At 39.5% G+C, this 20006-nt stretch overlaps 1 protein-coding gene across 5 annotated transcripts in view; it reads left to right on the top strand.

Moving 5' to 3' along the window:
- The window catches only part of PDE4D (phosphodiesterase 4D), a 421160-nt gene that overhangs the window by 277275 nt on the left and 123879 nt on the right, over positions 1–20006 (top strand). The window lies entirely within an intron of this gene.

The raw sequence follows: 20006 nt of genomic DNA, 5'->3' as shown, positions 1-20006 counted from the left end.
GACAAGAATCAAGGAGTAATAGACACAGAGGAAAAAAAATATTGCGACATTGAGGTGGAAATATACACAGTATAAGGGATCTTTTAAAAGTTAGAATATTTTTGGAAGGCATGGTAAGAGAACACATGGATCAAAGCCATGATTCAAACCTTGCTGATTATCAGTGGTAGACACTACAATTGCGTAATTAATTACTTTTGAAAAGTTCAACTTATTCTGTGTCAGTTCTCAAGTGAACTGTTCAGATGCTCTTCTTTTAATGAGCCCAAAAATGGTGCTAGCTGGCTTAGTAATATTGAAGCTATGCCCTTTCCAGCCTAGTCTGCAGAAGTTTATTTTTTGATTTATCCGCTTGGAAACACTGGGCAAGCCAATGTCTGATTTGGTCTTTATTTTAATGTCCCTCTCGTCCCATGACAGTCACCTCAGTGCCATCTGTTCTGAATTCCATACTATTAAGGAAAGGCCCATGCTTGCCTGGGTTTCAATATAACCGAAATGACCATTTAAGTTCAATGCCACCTAGGGTCCAGGACATTTGAGACTCAGTCGATATCAGCGCAGGCACGGTTTTTATGTTTGGTAACACTATGATTAGTGACATATGTTTTCCATTCTTTAAGAGCCAGAGATTCGAGCTGGAAAAATGTTAGGAAGCATTCTTCGAACCTCTGGTGCTAGTGGTGGTGGCAGCTTTCATAAAGTCTTAGCATTTGTGGCAACTCAAATGCCACAATTGCCTATTAAAAGGATTTTATCTCTTACGGCTATGTTCCTCTTGGTACCAGCCGGTTTATAACTGATGTTCTTGCTGTCACACACATGCACAGATAGCCCTTCCAAATGAATCTGACTTTCAGCTCTAGAGGTCTACGTTTCCATGAAGTCCTTACTCATATTTATCAGCAGTGCCATCATTTGTCTTTGATTCAGAGACAGTGATTACATTTACATTTTTGGCAAGCAAGGCGTTCACAGCTGTGAAGCAATGTATTTTTCTTCTTGGAATTTCCATTCTTGGAAAAGGCTGGAAATGAATAACTAGGAAATGACATTTTGTAAAGCCATCACTGCTTTTAATCTTGTCCAAACAGCTTTTCCACCTCAGGAATGCATTCCCCTCTATGTCAGTAAGATGACCTTATGACTTTGTTACTGATGCTGTGCATTTGCAACTTTCTCACAATTATTTATTATGGCAGTAAAATATAACTTTCTGTTTATGCTATCAGTATCGTTACATGGGTTTAGAAGGGTAGGAATCATGTATTTTTCAGTTTCTAGTAGCTCTTTAGAACATTTTTTTTTTAATTACCGAAAACTGATCGATTTCCTAACCAGTAGTTACCTGCTTTCTCTGCCTTCTCCAATTTTTCTGTTTCAGATACTGATCATGGTAATATTTGTGCTTTTGCTTCACAATAAGAATTTATTTTAATTTAAATATTCATTGGCAATTAGAAATCCAGAATGACAAAACAAAGAAAAAGTTACTTTCCAGTTACTTTCAAAACTCCTTGGAAGACACTATGGAAATACAATAATAACAAAATGATAATATTAATTGAAAATCCACTGCAGTTTTTTTAACCGGAGAAGAAAATCTAAGGGCTAGCAGCTCTTGGAATGTACTTTTGCTCATGAGCACATCCCTTTTCTTCAATATTTCATGAAAAGTATTGATAAATAGAATTTTGTTTACTAAAGGTATTTATGTGCTACAAAGGATGAGTTTACAGGGTAAGGATCCTTTGTTGTGTTTCTTCCCCCTTCTCCGCACACATGTCCAGTCCATTGCATCTTTGCCTGCTGCTCTTCTTCGCTAAGTATGTGAATATTCTCTATCATGTTGTGGATTTTTTTGTAATAATCCTGGTGAACAACCTGGTGAGCAGTCTTCTGAAACCCTTTGACATTGCTGCACTATCTCTGTGCAACTCAGGACCAGCATCTGGTTTCAGAGTTACCTCCTAGTTCTTTTAATGTTAAATTAGCCTCAGACTTTGTATTCACTGAAGCAAAAGAAAAGGCCCCATTTCCTGATATTTAGCTTTGCAGAGTCAGCTCTTGTGCAATATTCTTTATTGCAGCTGCTTAGAAAATAAATTAAATCCAGGTTTTCATAAAGGATGGAACAGAGAGAGAATCACAAACATTACTGTGTAACATAATAGTTCATTAAAATTAAAAATACACAGATATTCCCATTAATGGCTATTTCACTTTCTCCAGTGTCAGGGAATCGTATGAACTTTAATATTTGAAGAATAAGCTGAGATTGCCCCTCCTGTTTGCTCTACTTCAAATACTCCTTGAGGATTTTGTTTTGTTTTAATCAAACACTTCATGTCTCAAGCATTCTTGTACAAATTTCTGAAATTGTACAAATCCGTGAATATTCTATAAATTTATGCTTACTGTTTCTAAGTTGCACTGATATGCCAACATAAGTTTCTTAGCAAAGACTATATTGATATTTCATTCACGCTATCCTTTTTAATAGCATGTCTTTCTCATGGATGGGCAGGTTCTTGTCTATTGGCAAAGAGCCATCGCTGGAGGGGGTGAAAAAAAGAATAGTACAAGCAAATATGTACTGTCAAGGCTTCCTTAAGTCATAACTACCAGATTCCCACGAAGAGATGCTTGCCCATGTGCTTTCCTGGTAGGGCTGTATAGTAGGGTATACCAAGCACTGTCAGATTTATTTTTTTTTTTTAGACCTCAGTAGTGTTTCATCTGCTGTAATAATTACTCTTGTTTAACTTTTTTTTTTTTTAATTCTGTAGTCCTTTTTTTTTGTTCTGGGAAAAAAAAATAATCTCATTCTTCCTGAAAGGGGACTTCATAATGATTTTCTGTGCCTTTTAGAAGTACAACATAGAGTAAACAGAAAATAAAAGTCACACTTTAAAAAAAAATCTAATTGACTTCTCGCCTGAAGTGAAAAATATTTTCTTTTTTCTTTTCTAAACTTCTTTCATAAAATTTCTTATAATAAAATTTTAGCAATTTTTTTTTTCTTGGGTTTCTTTGGTTTTTTTCTGTTGTTGTTTTTGGTTTTGGTTTGTTTTTTTTTTACCATTAGTCCCTCCATTTCTTTCTGAATGTTACAGAAATACCAGGCCTAATGTTTTCTTCCACTCCATTTTTAATGATAAGAAGGTCTTGAAAAGTAGATGTTCCAAAACAAGTAAACAAGCAAGTTTTTCTTTCCTTCTCTTCTTCCTATTCCTACATGTTTCCTATGAAGAAAAGCAGTAAAATTTCTAAATTTCTCTTTTTCCCACCCAAATCACTTTTGATATGTTTCTGATAGTTCTACTGCTCTTACTTCTAGTCCCAGTAATACTAATTTTAGCTCCTACAAATTTTGCTTTTTTATGACTAAGGCTCTTAGCCTCAAGTACCCATTTTGCAGGTAGGGAAATGGAAGCACAGAAGGGGATAGAATGATTCACTCAGGATGACTCATCCAGTGAAAGAACAGGTTTTTGTATCCTCTTATCCTACTTCATTCCTGCGAAAGAAAAGAATGAAACAAAGGATTTCCTGATAGCTTATATAGTAAAACAGCAGTGTCCCTCCCTCGGCGGCCGGGGGCGGGGGCCACGTCTGCTTAAGGTTTCTCCCTGCGAGCCAAAGGCTTTGACCGTGAGTTCTGCTCCAGGTTGGTAGGCTAGACAGGACGATGGATGGTGCATCCGCAACGGTGCCAGCTGGGGAGGGCACATCACCACACACCCATGTGTGTGATCAGCCTAGCAGAACTTCAGACATGTAGGTTGAGTTTTGCTGAAAAGAACTGCTTAAAAAGTACTTTTTATTTGGCAAAACTGTTGATTCTCCTGGGGACACTTCACAGGATGAAACAACCAGATATCAGGGGAAAATAGTTGGAGACAAAGCTTATTCTAAAAGCAGCAATATTACAGTGACATTTTTTTCAGCTGTAGGGGCTGGTGCTAGATGCTGGCATTTCTCCTTCTCATTCTCTTGGACTGCACATTTTGTAATGTTTCCAGAGTGATATAATCACCTCCTTGGCGCCAGCAATTATGGCATGTCCTGTCCCAATTTTAGTAATGACATTGGTCATAGACTTTTGGAATCAAGTTGCCAAACAGCTTTTTTGCAGAAAGCAAAATAAATCATACACAATTTTTCCTAAAAATGGGAAATGATTTAATTCAAAAGATGCCCTTATGTGTTTGATTTTTTTTTCTCTCTCTTTGTAAACAGATAGCATTTTGATCATTCTATCCTAAGAAACTCTGTAGTTCAGTTGTTATGATTTGACCAAACTGCTTTTGGCAGTTTAAACATGTAATCCTTTGGTGTTAGAGGGAGGGCTTGCAGAAAGGATGAGGAAAGGCAGCACATTTTGCCTGTTGGAGAATGGCAGCAGGGAAGCGGCTCTAGCAGGGAGGGTGGTTGATGGACAAGCACAGCAGTAAGCTATCGGTGTGCTCCCCTCCCAAATTCTTAATGCAAACTGGAGCACAAGGTTCATTGTCTGGAATTGGCTTGTGCTTACAGATAACTCTGCAATTGGTGAGAAAAGCCTGAGCTGTCCTTGAATGTATTGATAGTTCTGTAGATACATATTTCTGTATGGGGCAGGCTGAGTTGTAAATTTTAGTAAAACACTTTGATATTGCTTTGTGAGGAGAATGTTTGATTTTGTTTTGCAATACACAGTGATTTTTAACAGCTTTGGCTTGTCAGATCACTCACATTTATAAAAAAGTGTGGGTTTTTTTCAGTTCACTTTTCAACCCACTACATCAAATCTGCTTCCAAGGTTGTTTAATACTGGAAAAAGTGCCATGTAATGGTAAGAAGTGTAAACTGGTATTTCTGTTACCGCATTCCTCCACAGAGAAAGACTCATTTCTTTGGTGAAACATGCTTAGCTTAGCTGTGTGTGTGGCATTTGAAGACTGCAGCAGATAGCGTTTCGTTTTTTCTTGTTTCTATTTAATTTGTGAATAGTTCTTGAGAACTCGTAGGTGTCTGCTCATTTAGGTATTTTACCAAATAAGAGTTGCATAATATATATAGTAAGTCCACACCTTATAATATGTTCTTTATTTTTTTAATAGTTAAAGCACTGTATTTATAGCTTTATAGCTTTTGTTTTATAGCTTTTTCTTTCAGACTCCAACAGCCATGTGCACAATAGGGATTTTACAGTGACTAACAGAAACTTCATAGAAAATATAGGACCACAAGAGACTGTAGCGAGAACATGCTTATTATTATGATAGTAGTAACCGTAGTGAGACTATGAATGAGATGTTCCAATGATCTTGAAGTCTGCAGAAGATGATGTTAATAAAACATGCATTATAACCAAAATGGTGTGCACTTGTTGATCTCTATACTAACCATTAGAAAGTAAATCTGCAAAAGATTGCATTTGAATTCTGAAATCTCGATGGTCTACCAGTAATGGTTGTTTATAGTGCTATGGTAGGCTGAAAAAATTTGAGAAAAAAACCAGCAAATGCAAGAGTTTAGTGAAGCTAGGCCATCTCTCCAATATGTGCACAAACATATACAGAATAACCTCATAACCACATTACTGTTATTCAGAAGTCAAGCACAGAAGGAAATGCCAACATTACAATTGCCTTAGGAACCTTGGTTTAGTCCTGTGCATAATAATTTGATAAAGACCTTACCTATGTGATTCCATACTGCTTTTACTTCACTGAGTGCACAGGATGAATGCAACTCAATTCATGAGATATTTGATATTCTATTGTTTTCTTCCTGTGCATTATATGGTTGTACTTTATTGACAACCTGCTGTTCAGACCTATTGGAAAAGCAGTTACAGTGCTTTCATTGGCTTTTCTATAGTGTTTGTCACTATGATACCTTACTACTTATCAGAGATGATTAAATTAATTTTCATATCACCCGTGTGATATGAGGAATTATTCTCATTGTTACTTAACATAAGGAGAATTAAAACACAGAGATTAAAGTGAAAGTATTCCTTAAATTGAATATCCAAAATGAGTCTAGGACTTTGGGTTTTTTTATCTGCTTGTCATAGAATGACTCATATTCAGAGCATAGTTTTCATGAAAGGATGAGAGAATGCTGAAGGGGTGGGATACACTGAGGAGGTATCACTTCTACTTGCTTGTTTTTACCCTCTTCCATTGGCATTCACTTTTGGCCATTACTAGAGACTGAATAGTGGATCTGATGGACCTTTGATCCATCCAGTAGCTGCTCAGATGTTCTGCATTAATCTGTATTTGTAAGCGCTGATGCCTACATGGCTCAAGCAACAGCCTTTCAGAGTGAATACCTCAAGAATGAGAAATATGTAATTAGTGACCTATGATAAAGTTATTGTAAGTGACGAGTTCAGTCTCAAGTGTTCTGCAGCTTGGGCAAATATTATTTCCAGTTCCTGATGATAAAAGCACTTTTGCCTTTCTATAGTGCTTGCCTGATTCACTTCCCACCTTCTCCAGTGAATGTGACAAATATTCCACTGACAGGGGCTTGTTCCTCAGAGACCTCTTAAACCCTGAGCAAGGCAGGAGATTTTTAAAAATTAATATAGTATCACTTTTAATATTTTTTCAATAATGCAGATACATGAGGTGACTGACTTAACATTGGCCTAAGCCTATAACTATTTGAAATTTATGAACATATTCACAGAATCAGCAATAAAAACATTTTTCAGACACTTGGCTAAATTCCAATTCTCTGCTGCAAATATGAGTCACTAGAATATCTCACAAAACGGCTTCCAGGGGTTTTTTTAGAAAATATGAAATAATATACATGTCTCTGCCACTTTCTCATCAAGAGTTGACTCATTTTTCATCAAAAAAAAAAAAAAGGAAAATTTCAGCACCACTGGACAGAATTTAGTAATGGTGAAAAGAAAACACAGTCTTATAATGTGGAACATCAGGCAGCCCCCTTAGGTAATATTATTAAGCATTCAAATAATATAATATAACATTAAAATACTGTCATAAAAATTAAGAAAAATAAGCCCCACATGATCCATTATTGTATATTATAATTTGTTTTGGACTGGTGACGAGAATTATCTTTCTTGACATATCAGCTACTCAGTGAGTGTGTTCAGGGTCTGCAATTGATACAAAATAAAATACAGTATGAGCACGTACACTGAAGATATTCCAGTTTCGGCACCCTTGCAAGGTCGTGACCTATTTGTTTCCCTTTAAAGGTTGTTGCTTGTATGTGGCAAAGCTGTAGCAAGGATTTCCAGAACCCAAATCATGAAGTGGACTTTGATACATTTAATAGAAGTCTAGGGAAATGGAAGCAACTAAAAATGTAGCAAATTTGATAAACTAAATACAAAAATACAATACAAAATAATACCACACAAAAAATAAATTAAAAAAAAAAAAATCCAAACAGCCAGTATTTAAAAAAATTGAAATGGATAGAACTGAAGTGGCAAGGATTTCAATGAAACAATTTCAAAAAAGCAAAGTACAAATATTTTAGAGCTCTCAAGCTCTTAATATGTTGAGCTTTTAAGCTTTACACACTACATGCCATCATTTAAGTTATAATTGCGGCTAACATATCCCAACACGAATTGTTGTGGAAGTAGAATTCATATGTGATTTATTGCCAGCAATTGCTTACTGCAATTAGAAGCATTTTACAACAGTGTGAGAAAAAAATGTTGCTTGTCAAATATAATTATGTCTCCTTTTCACGGAGCTTTCATTGGCATAGGGAATCTAGAGGAAGACTGGAAGACACTTTCTTTGCCTAAAGAGACAACTGCAATTTCTTATCCAGCTGGCCTCCTGTTCGCTCCCCTCTGAAGCTGGCCTTGACTTCTTGTGGATACATATTCATCAGCGCATCGTACTGATGAAACAAACCATCTCGTCTTCTGTGTGTAGTGTTCTTATAGTTTGGGCTATAGACCTTCTCATCTTTGGACTTTTCTGTCCACAGCCCCTATCCATTTTCTGAAAGACTCGCTTTTTGAAGACAGGTTGGCTTAAGCTCAGTTGCACAAAAGGCTTAATAATTATGAGCTGGGTGATGCTGAGGGATGCGACCTCCTCTTGTCATGACAGTCGCACCTCCTGGCTCTTTGGACCTCCTTCTGTGCCGCATTCTCTGGGACGGGAGAGCAGCCAGGAGTAACCACGATTGCTTTTTCCTGTCAGCTTCTGGCTGGGAGCACTCTTTGCCAAGATCTCTGCCACTAAGCACAGGGTACATGTAACCATATCTTCTGTGACCATGCCAAGTGTTTATCGTCATTGTGGCTATATATGATGATTCTTCAGAAGGATGTGTTTGCTGGAAAGCTTCCCAGTGCATACTAGTGTTAGCCCTGGGGACATTTATACATGTTTTCTGGATTTTGTGTGCTCTCATCAGTACTGCAACGTATTGATTTAAATATTACAGGTCTGAGGAACTTTCCTGCATACTTGCTTTATCACACCACTAATCCATTTTCTTCAGAAAGAATATATAAGCAATTTGGCCACTCCGGATAATGGTACCTGACTGAATTCACAGAAAGAAGAGGCTGAGATTTTTCAGTGTATTGGATTTTCCTTCCCTGGCAGCAGTCTGCTTCTCAACCATGACCTAACATTCATTTTTATATTTTAGTTTTTCCTGAAAGAAAGGTGTTCTGCTAATATCTTAGGGGAGCTGCATTTTAATTAATATTAGTCAGTATGCTTGATGGATGGTTTGCATATTTTTATAAATTGCTAGATAAACATTTTGAAATGCTTTGAGGTTTGATTCCAATGCATTTTAAATAAGACAAAATTAATAGTAATGTGCATTACAGTAAATACATGCTATATAGTCACACAGTGCAGGTTGGTTTTGTATCCCAGTGTCCACATACTGCTCAGAAAGTAGTGCTGCAGAAAAAGAAGTGGGGATAATTGAATCAAAACTCACTCTGGAAAGGAGAGCAGTGTTTTTCTAGAATTTTTTGAAGAAATTAGGTAAAGTGATTTTTTAAATAGTTTGAGAGTACTTTAGAGCCTAGAGAAAAGGTACCTTATGGAGAGTAAGTGCAGACATCATTATGGAATGATTTAAGTGAATGGTGACAGATAGACTGAAATTAAATAACGACAATAATAAAGTGGAGGACCACCAGTCCTGCTGAGACTGCACTCCTAGAAATGCAGTGGTGCTGACAGGCGCCCGCAGCAGTGGGAGCCAGCGGGTGGCTGGGGCCAGCTGGCTGGCAGGCTGCTCGGGAGCACCCCCAGATTTGCTGCCTACTCTTTCTCATGGCTGGATTAAGTGGTTCTGTTTTTCAGCCTTCTTTACATCAGGATACCAAAAATAGTTCTGATTCTTCAATATTTTCTGCATATTTCCTCATTCAGATCTCAACCTGCCACAGATTTTATCAGAAGCCTTGGGGGAAGCAGTTCATTTCTCCATGGCCTTTTTTATTATCTAAAAATGGGCATACTAGTCCCAGGAGGATTATTAGATCAGAAGAACCATACCAAGTGACTTAAACCTAGTAGAAACCTGAACAGATTATCACATTTCTTGGAAACTATTTTGCATTTTGTTTCTCTTGCATTTTTTGTTTGCATTTTTATTACACTGCAATAAGACAACTATTTCAGCTTCAAAGAAACATCAAAACATCAAATCCATGTAACAGCTCTGGAGTCTGGCATTCGTATCTGAGCATCACATTAGTAGGAAGATGTTCACTTACAACAGTCAAGTTCAGAGAATAAAAATTGCCAGGTGAGGGACAATCCTCTCTCCAAGGAAAGGATAAAAGGAATCACAAAAAAAAATCCCAGTATGGCTGAGCACAGCAAGCAAATTGATTTAATAGGTGCAGCAAAGGCTTGTGTGCCAAATGCATAGACCACAGAGGTATAATTAAGAACGAGGTGACGTTATAAAAAGTACACCTTAAACTGAGTATAAGGAGACTGTTCAAAGCGAAACACCCAAAGATAGGGAATAGCCATCACAGGAAACTCTGTGCTTGGAAACTTCATAACAAAACACAAAAAAGTTTGTTTAGAGGGATCAGCTACATTTCCTAACATTCTTGCTAGAAAATCATGAGACAGAAGTTCAAATAGGTGAAATTTCTTTGCTAACATGTTTGAGTAGACTAATTCCTACAACCCTTTTTGCTTTGGTGTATTTTTTGTCCTACACATGTTCTATTCGCCTGTTATCTGGGCTTCTAATATTAGTATTAAGCCTTGTTACACTCTAAATGTTTCCAAAAACAATAGTGCCAAGAGCAAAAGCCAAGTTCTGCTGCTAAAAGCAAATTTCATTAAATGTGACATTTTCTTCTTTTATTTGTAGTTTTGATACTGGAAAATCTATCCACACCATTTCTAAAAATGGAGTTAATCATAGGGCTTGCTTACTGAATCACTTAACTGGAAACCCAAAGCCACAAGTAGATGCTTGGCTTGAATTCTCCAATGGCACAAGAAAATTCAGATTTAGATCATATGTTCCTTTTAATATCATTTGCTTACAATTCTCTGCACATATTTTTAAGCAATGGAAGGCAAAAGTTTTTGTTAATTTTGCTACAGAGAAAATAAAAATATCAGGTCACATATAAATGATTTTTTTCTTCAAATGCAGAGAGTTGATATGATATTCCTTCTAAAATGTCGGTATGAATATTTCTCCTTTTTTCCTCCTCATTTTCCTGAGGTCTTTAGTTTTTACTAGGCATGGCGGGGAGAGACAGTAAGAAAAGTAGAAGAAAATCAGATGTGGTCTCTCCTACATCACTGGGTAGACATTGTCAGAAAGGAACCATTTTGAAAGGTCTTGAGCAGAGAATTAATGTAAGAGATAAATTTTAGGTCTGCTATTCAGTTATATAAATCCTCTGATTTATTTTTACAGGGCTTTGTTGTTGGTTTTTTGGGGTTTTTGTTTGTTTGTTTTCTGATGCTGCATCTATTTAACATCTAAAGTCCAGTGGGAGCCTATGGCAGGGGCTAATTACTGACAACTTGTTTCTTTCTGATAAGAAAATTCTACAGTTTCATCTTTATTAAACTCTGGACATAACTGTCTGGCAAAAAAGGGGACACCCAAGTCAGCTGTTTGCTCAATTTAATGCTTAGTTTATTAATAAGCAATAAAAAAGCCCAAGAGAAGTCATAAAGACATAACTAAGGTGCTTGTCCAGTTTAGTTAATGAATGTAAAGTGTGTCTAAAATCAGTATTTCACAAAGAAATTATGATAATTATTTGGTGTATTAGCAAATCTTTGGACAGATTTACAGCTTAATTCAGTGAATTTATATATTTAGTGTTTAAAGTAAAACAGAATTTAACTACCTAAAATGCATCAATGAAAATTGAGTTCTTATTAGCAGATAATGCCTGTTCCAGAGGAAGAGGTTTTTGTTGCCGTCTTAATTTATTTTTTACACTGCTTTCTCTGACTGAGAGCTGTAAAATTAATGTAACAGAATTGGTGTTGACCTCACACAAAATACTTTCTAATGACATAGTATCTCAGGAGTCTCTGTACATTTTTTGAAGAATTGGGTCACAATCGGTGAGATTTACACAGTAACTGCAATGATCTGTCCTACTAAAATAACCTATAAGTAATGCAGAATAAATCCATCACATCTAAGAACAAAACTTTAAACTGTCCTGCTTTGATTTGAGACACACACATCTCTAGGACACAGAGTAATTAATGTCTAAGAGGTCTAAGAGCACCCTACAGTCTGCCTGTCACATCCCATCTGAAAGGGAATGAGCCTTCCCCTACCCTGGTCTTCTATACCGAATGATTCTAGAGACAGGCACACTGTAGCCTTTCTCTGCAACCCTCCGTGTCCACGGTGGGTCCCACCAGCTGAGGTGGCTGACTGCTTTTTGCGTCCTGATCAACCCAAGTAACAAATTTGGATTCAGCATTTGAAGGGATCATCTGATCCTCCCCTTTCTCCAGTAGCTACAGGCTGCCTCTTCCAGAGGTGGGCTCCTGTGCCAGGGCACAAGTGATAAATAGCTTACCTTTTCCTTGGAGATATAAATCAGAATCATAGAATCATAGAATGGTTTGGGTTGGAAGGGACCTCAAAGATCATCGAGTTCCAGCACCCCCTGCCACAGGCAGGGAGACCCTCCACTAGACCAGGTTGCCCAAAGCCCCATCCAACCTGGCCTGGAACACTTCCAGGGATGGGGCATCCACAACCTCTCTGGGCAACCTGTTCCAGTGCCTCATCACTCTAACAGTAAAGAATTTCTTTCTAACATCTAATCTAAATTGACCCTCCTTCAGCTTAAACCCATTACCCCTTGTCCTGTCACTACAGGCCCTGATAAACAGTCCCTCACCATCTTTCCTGTAGGCCCCCTTCAGGTACTGGAAGGCCGCAATTAGATCTCCCCAGAGCCTTCTTTTCTTCAGGCTGAACAACCCCAACTCTCTCAGCCTGTCCTCACAGGAGAGGTGCTCCAGCCTTCTGATCAGCTTTGTGGCCCTCCTCTGGACTCACTCCAACAGCTCCATGTTTCTTTTGTACTGGGGCCCCCAGAGCTGGACACAGTACTCCAGGTGGGGTCTCACAAGAGCGGAGTAGAGGGGCAGGATCACCTCCCTCGACCTGCTGGTCACACCTCTTTTGATGCAGCCCAGGACACGGTTGGCTTTCTGGGCTGCAAGCGCACACTGCCGGCTCATGTTGAGCTTCTCATCAATCAGTACCCCCAAGTTCTTCTCCTCAGGGCTGCTTTCAATCCATTCCCCGCCCAGCCTATAGCTGTGCTTGGGATTGCGCCGACCCATGTGCAGGACCTTGCACTTGGCCTTCTTGAAATTCATGTGGTTCACATGGGCCCACCTCTCCAGCCTGTCTAGGTCCCTCTGGATGGTATCCCTTCCCTCCAGCATGTTGACCACACCACACAGCTTGGTGTCGTCAGCAAACTTGCTGAGGGTGCACTCGATCCCACTGTCCATGTCACCGACAAAGATGTTGAACAGTGCCGGTCCTAGTACCGTCCCCTGAGGAACACCACTCGTCACTGTTCTCCACTTGGATTTTGAGCTGTTGACTGCAAGTCTTTGAGTGCGACCATCCAGCCAATTCCTTATGCACTGAGTGGTCCATCCATCAAATCCATGTCTCTCCAATTTAGAGACAAGGATGTTGTGCGGGACAGTGTCAAATGCCTTGCACAAGTTGAGGTAGATGATGTCAGTTGCCCTTCCCTTATCCACCAATGCTGTAACCCCATCATAGAAGGCCACCATATTTGTCAGGCATGATTTGCCCTTAGTGAAGCTGTGTTGGCTATCACCAATCACCTCCTTATCTTCCATGTGCCTGAGCATAGTCTCCAGGAGGGTTTGCTCCATGATCTTGCCAGGCATGGAGGTGAGACTGAACGGCCTGTAGTTCCCTGGGTCTTCCTTTTTTCCCTTCTTAAAAATGGGGGCTATGTTTCCCCTCTTCCAGTCAGCGGGAACTTCACCGGACTGCCAGGACTTCTCAAATATGATGGAGAGTGGCCTGGCCACTTCATCCACCAGTTTCCTCAAGACCCGTGGATGCAACTCCTCAGGTCCCATGGACTTGTGCACCTTCAGGTTCCTTAGATATTCTCGAACCTGATCTTCTCCTACAGTGGGCGGTTCAGCATTCTCCCAGTCCCTGCCTTCTGTGACCCAGGCAGTGTGGCTCAAGCATTTGCCAGTGAAGACTGAGGCAAAGAAGTCGCTGAGTACCTCAGCCTTCTCCATATCCTGGGTAACCAGGTCACCCGTTTCATTCCAGAGGGGACCCACATTTTCCCTCGTCCTCCTCTTATCACTGACATACCTACAGAAGCTTTTCTTGTTGTCCTTGACCTCCCTGGTGAGACTAATTTCTGTCAGGGCTTTGGCTTTCCTAACCTGATCCCTGGCTGCTCAGACAGTTTCTGTGTATTCCTCCCAGGCTACCTGCCCTTGCTTCCACCCTCTGTAGGCTTCATTTTTTGTTTGACTTTGTCCAGGAGCACCTTGTTCATCCGCAGGGGTCTCTTGGTGTTTTTGCTTGACTTGCTCTTTGCTGGGATGCATCGCTCCTGAGCTTGGAGGAGGTGACCCTTGAATACTAGCCAGCTGTCTTGGGCCCCTCTTCCCTCCAGGGCTTTGTCCCATGGTATTCTACCAAGCAGGTCCCTGAAGAGGCCAAAGTCTGCTCTCCTGAAGTCCAGGGTAGTGAGCTTGCTGTGTGCCCTCCTCACTGCCCTGAGGATCCTGAATTCCACCATTTCATGGTCACTGCAGCCGAGGCTGCCCTTGAGCTTGATGTCCCCTACCAGGCCCTCCTTATTGGTGAGAATAAGGTCCAGCATGGCACCTCTCCTCGTGGGCTCCTCTATCACTTGGAGGAGAAAGTTGTCATCAACACATTCCAGGAACTTCCTGGGTTGCTTGTGCTCTGCTGTGTTGTCCCTCCAACAGATATGGGGGTGGTTGAAGTCCCCCATAAGGACCAGGGCTTGTGAACATGAGGCTGCTCCTGTCTGCCTATAGAGGGCTTCATCTGCTTGGTCTCCCTGGTCAGGTGGCCTGTAGTAGACCCCTGCTATGATGTCCCCTGTTGCTGTGCTCCCTTTAATCCTGACCCATAGGCTCTCATTCAGTTCCTCATCCATCCCCAGGTGGAGCTCCATGCACTCCAGCTGGCCATTGTGATAGAGGACAACACCCCCTCCTCATCTGCCCTGCCTGTCCTTCCTAAATAAAGTTTTATACCTTGCTTTTGCTCCAGATAAGACCCCACCCAAAGGCAGTTGCTACAGCACAGCTCTTTTCTGTTAATTTCAGTGAATTACAGCTGCTATGCCAAATCCACCCATTTGGTGTGATGATGGGATTATGCTTCCAGGTGAAAATGCAGGATGAGAATTCTGGGAAGTAAGGACATTGAGATGCATAGGTAGGTCATAGCACAGTCAGATGGCTGGAGAGATTGCTTGACACTAGGAAAATGGACTCCTTTGATGGGTGACGTACTTTGCTCGTCTAGAACTTACTTGTCCCTCTGTAATGTTTAAAGATAGCCTTAAAAGATAAAGTGTCTGTGGAGGATTGGTTAGTTTGGTTTGCCAAGATAGGATAGGCTAAAGGTGGAGAGAGACTTAAAGGGGAATTTGTATTCTTAAAAAGTCTAGTAAATTCTTATTTTGGGGTGGAATTTATTTCCTTCCCTCTTCTACCATTGCTTACTTCTCTAAACAAAACAAAACAACCCCAAACCAAACCAAAACAAAACAAAAATCCCAAACAAAAAGCTATAGAATTAAATTGCTAAACTCTCAGTAATAAGGAAGACCAACATTAAGATTTTCTATGCAGCCATAATTACAAGCTCTTGTGCATATTCATTATGATGCCATTACTCCTTATGTAAAAGCTATATTTTGTACACAGATCTTCCCCATTTTTCTTTTAGCAGCCTTGCAGAGAGTAGGAGAGTGTTATTTAAGGACTCAAAAGGAAGTCCACAAAGGGTTTCTTTCACTGAATAAAGAAGCTGTGCAGTCATTAACAATGCAGAGCTGCTGAGATCCAGGATCCAGAACCTCTCCTGTCCTTGCCACGGAGTCCTACTATTGCCTGAAGCAAATAATTAGTAATCCTCTTAGAGGCTGCTTGTGATGTTATTACTTCTTGTCCTATTAGGAGCACAGGGAAGATCAGCCATGACTGTTTACAAGTCGCTCAAGAGAGTTCACTACCTTTATCCCCATCTGAGTACAGAGTCTGGATGATACACGGTGGGCAAGACATGCAAACACGATGAATAACCAAAAAAGGACAAAAAGCTGAACTTTCATCTCAGGTCATGTTTGTCATCACTGAACACTGAAGAAGGCAGGCGCTAAGGATAAACAGTATCTGCTAATGTCATAAAACATTTTGTCAAGATGCAGACACAAAGCTTGCTGAATTAGCACTGTTTTTTCATTGCTTTGGCATCTCTGGAGTTGCAGCAAAGCTCTTTGAACACAGAAAATTCTGTGACGTGTGCTGTGCCAAATGCCCCAGTCACTAAAAGCAGCTTCAGTTTGTGTGCATTGTGCAAAGTGCCCGAAGCTGGCTACAGAACAACGGTGGAAAATTCTGTCTTTAAATGGCCCCTTTCTGCCTGTGAAACGGTAGCAAAACAGTTCCTGTGCTCTCAGTAACAACTTCCATGCTCCTTCCTTTCCAAAGACCACCCTCCACCAAAAATGCAAGGAGGCTGAGCCACACGCTAGGGAGATAATAACTTTTGGGTTGTCACTGAACATGCACTTTTTAATTCACAGCATATTCTTGCTGTGGCTTAAAACTTAACAGGAGTGGAAAGATAAATAGGAAGCAACCACAGCTGACTTGCCACAATTTCTGTCCAGGCAAAATAAAGAGTCTATCCTATTTTGTAAATTAAACTTTTAATTTTTTTCAGTGTAGGTAGCAGGAAAGAACAAACAACATGTGTGAAAATCTTCAGTTCCTCATTCTGATTCTCAGTTCATTTGATACAGTGTGATCAGCAGTGCCATTTCTTGCTAATAAGACTTGTGATTCAGCCAAAGAAACAATTAATTTGATTTTCAGTTTAATACACATTTTTCATTTACATTTCTACAAGCTTTTGTATCTGAAAGTGTTAGCAAATATCTCAGTAAGTAAGAGCTAAACAAGACACTTAACTGCTGTAGCATTTTAGAAACTTTTTAATATAAACCTATGTTGCTGGCAAACCAGTGCTGTATTCACACTCCCCGTTTGACTGTAGAACTGAACATTTTTTTTCTTGATGCATATTTACCTAAAAGACATTTTCGTTCAGCGGTACAAGCTGAATCCTAGCTGATATATTTGGATTCCTTTCATTACTTATGACACCCACCTAGTGGGCACAAGACAGTATCACAGGATAAAATTCCTGTCGCAACAGCCATGTGCAAGTCTTGTACATACTTGTAGTTATCAGGTGGTGCAAACCACAGGGCCTCTCCCAGCCGATGAAACCGCAATTTTATCTAATAGACTTCTAAATTTTAAAAAACACACTATTTTATAATCTGACAGTGAAATTATTCATAGAAGCCTGCCTTAGTTTCTGACTGGAAGAAATAAGACTGGAAATAAAGTATTCATATCATGTCCACAAAAGGTGGGTGAAGAAAATACAACATATTTGCAAACAAAACCATACGTTCCTTTAATCCAATAATATGCCTTTTAATCAATTGAATAATTAAGTCCACTGTTAGAGAATTCAATTTAATGGCCACTCCTTGTCAAAAATTTTCCTGCTGTGAGACAGACTTGCATTTACCATCATTTATTTCTATCCCACATTTAACTTTTGCTTTAGAGCTTTCAGACAAACGTATATATATTTGAAATGATACTAGCATTGCAGAAGTTAGTCTTACTAAGCTATTTTACCTAAAATTGCATGAAAGATCTGACCTCCTGCCCTCAGTAGAAAAACAAAACATACAGACTGTTTATTGTTTAGGAGTCTGTATGTTCTTGCAGCTGTTTAAAAAAATAAAAATATTTTATTTAGGCAATGAAATAGAAGGTTAGGAAATTTGGATACAATGAGCTCACAGATGTTCCAAGCCCTTCATTGACACTGTGAGTATTTTGTGCTTCTGGAATACTCAGGAATTCAAACTCAAAAGATACTGATTGCTACTGAGTAGTAGTAGTCATGCTGGTAGTAATGGCAATATGGTTATTTAACTTATGGCACTATAAGCTGCAAAGGATGTTTTACTGTAGTATTAATCCTATCTTGCCCTTTTCAACATTTTTTAAAATATTTTTTGTGAACAGATCACAAAGATGCAATGAATAGGGAAAATGAAATGCAAAGAGGAGCTTTGCATTGTTGAAGATCACGCAGCAGGCTGGTGGCAGAACTCTCATTTGATGTCTTACGGATTAAGCTTTGTTAGCTTGAGATTGATAATGTCATGTAGTAGTAGCACATTTGAGGACAGAGAAACAGTATTCAGGCATAATCAAAAGAACTCAAACTTGGAAAGAAGTGTATGTGTTACAATTTACTGACTGTGAATTGGTCTCAAAACTACAGTGAAAAGAGGATTAAATTTCTAAGCTCTCTTAAAGTTTGTTTAATACCATTTTCTGAAGCTTTTTTGAAAAAAAAATTTTGCTTTTCTACATTCAAACTGTGAAAGGTGAATGCAAAATAAATAATACAGTCTGAGAGCAGCAGAAAGCTTGCAGTTCCAGGAATATGTGCAAAGGAACAATGAAACAATGAAATAAAACATGAAACCAAGGTCCATTCTTTGCGAGGCAATGTACATCTCTGTCAAAACAGGCAATATATATTTCTTTGATTAATTCATTTAACAAAGAAAAAAAAAGCCATGGGAATGCTGCCATTTCAATAAAACATTAAAGCGGCAACCTCACTGCAACCTCAGGTTGATGGTAGATAACAGCAAGAAACAAGCTAGTGCAGAGAGAAGCATCTACCTGCTGTGACACCTGTGCCAGGCTGAAGTCTAATCAACAGCTGACATGTACTGAATATTTTCTCTTCCGCTGTCATTAGATGTAATTGAAAACCTGTGGGTGTCCTTCACATCAACACTTTTTTCAAAATGAGTACTTTAGATGGGTTTGTTACAAATACACATTATGATGCTAACACTTATCCATGTTTAAAAAATCATGTGAAAGATCTTCTGTTCATCCCTCATTCCTAAATGCTTTAGTAGTATAATTTAAGTTCCCATTAGTACGGCAAATGAGCTGAAGTAGTTATAAGCCAACATCTCATGCACACCTTTCCCGCTATGCTGTAAAACTAAAATTGATCTTTGGTTTTAGAGATACAACCAACCAGGGAAACAAAAGTAATCTTCCACTTCTGGCTGAATAGAATAATAGAATCATAGAACAGTTTGGGTTGGAAGGGACCTCAAAGATCATCTAGTTCCAACCCCCCTGCCATGGGCAGGGACACCCTCCACTAGACCAGGTTGCGCAAAGGCCCATCCAACCTGGCCTTGAACACTTCCAGGGATGGGGCATCCACAGCTTCTCTGGGCAATGTGTTCCAGTGCCTCACCACTCTCACAGTAAAGAATTTCCTCCTACTATCTAATCTAAATTTACCCTTCTTCAGCTTAAGGCCACTACCCCTTGTCCTATCGCTACATGCCCTTGTAAGAAGTCCTCTCTCCAGCTTTCAAAATGTGCTCCATCCCATCAAATGGAGACATAATTTTGCTAATCCACACATTTGTAACCTCTGAGATTGCATACCATAACACATTAAGTCTAAAAACGGAGCCACATGCTCCAAAAAGATTCCATATGGTACCAAACACAGCTGTTGGGCTGCTAAGCAGCATGGGTTGCCATGAGCACGTCCTTCCAGCCCTGCCCACCCTGTGCTAGTTTATAATTGATAGCAGGCTTTCATTCAAGGTCTTTGCACTGATTTTCAAAGCATCTCTCTCCTTCTCGTTCTTTCTCTCCCCTCACCCTTCGGCCTCTCATGAAGGCAATGTTCCATAGGAATGATAAGCCTGTTTATCAGTTTCAATAACGAATACAAAATACAATAGCTAGAAGTTCTGGATCTGAACTGTGTAGTTCAAAGACCTGGATGGCCACAGAAGTCATGCTGCTTGGCAGTGAGCAAAGAACTCACTTGTTCTATCTGGTTGTAAAATAGCAGCTCTAATGCATGCAAATGTGCTCAAGCACACACACATACACTTTAATCCCACCTCAGCGCTTGGTTTATCGAGATAAGACAAAACATGTTCTTGAAGTTATTGTGTAGTAATGAAATATTAGAGTTGGGTACTCAATAACAAAAGAACCCACTACTGCCTTAACAGTGGGAGACAGGGTAATGAGGGTCCAGCTCAGGAGAGATGGGGCCTGAGAAAGAAAACAATGAAACGT

The sequence above is a fragment of the Grus americana genome, chromosome Z, assembly GCF_028858705.1.
Source record: "Grus americana isolate bGruAme1 chromosome Z, bGruAme1.mat, whole genome shotgun sequence".
NCBI classification, from domain to species: Eukaryota; Metazoa; Chordata; class Aves; order Gruiformes; family Gruidae; genus Grus; species Grus americana.
Note: the sequence above shows the minus strand (reverse complement) of the source record. Positions and strands in the feature narration are given on the sequence as shown.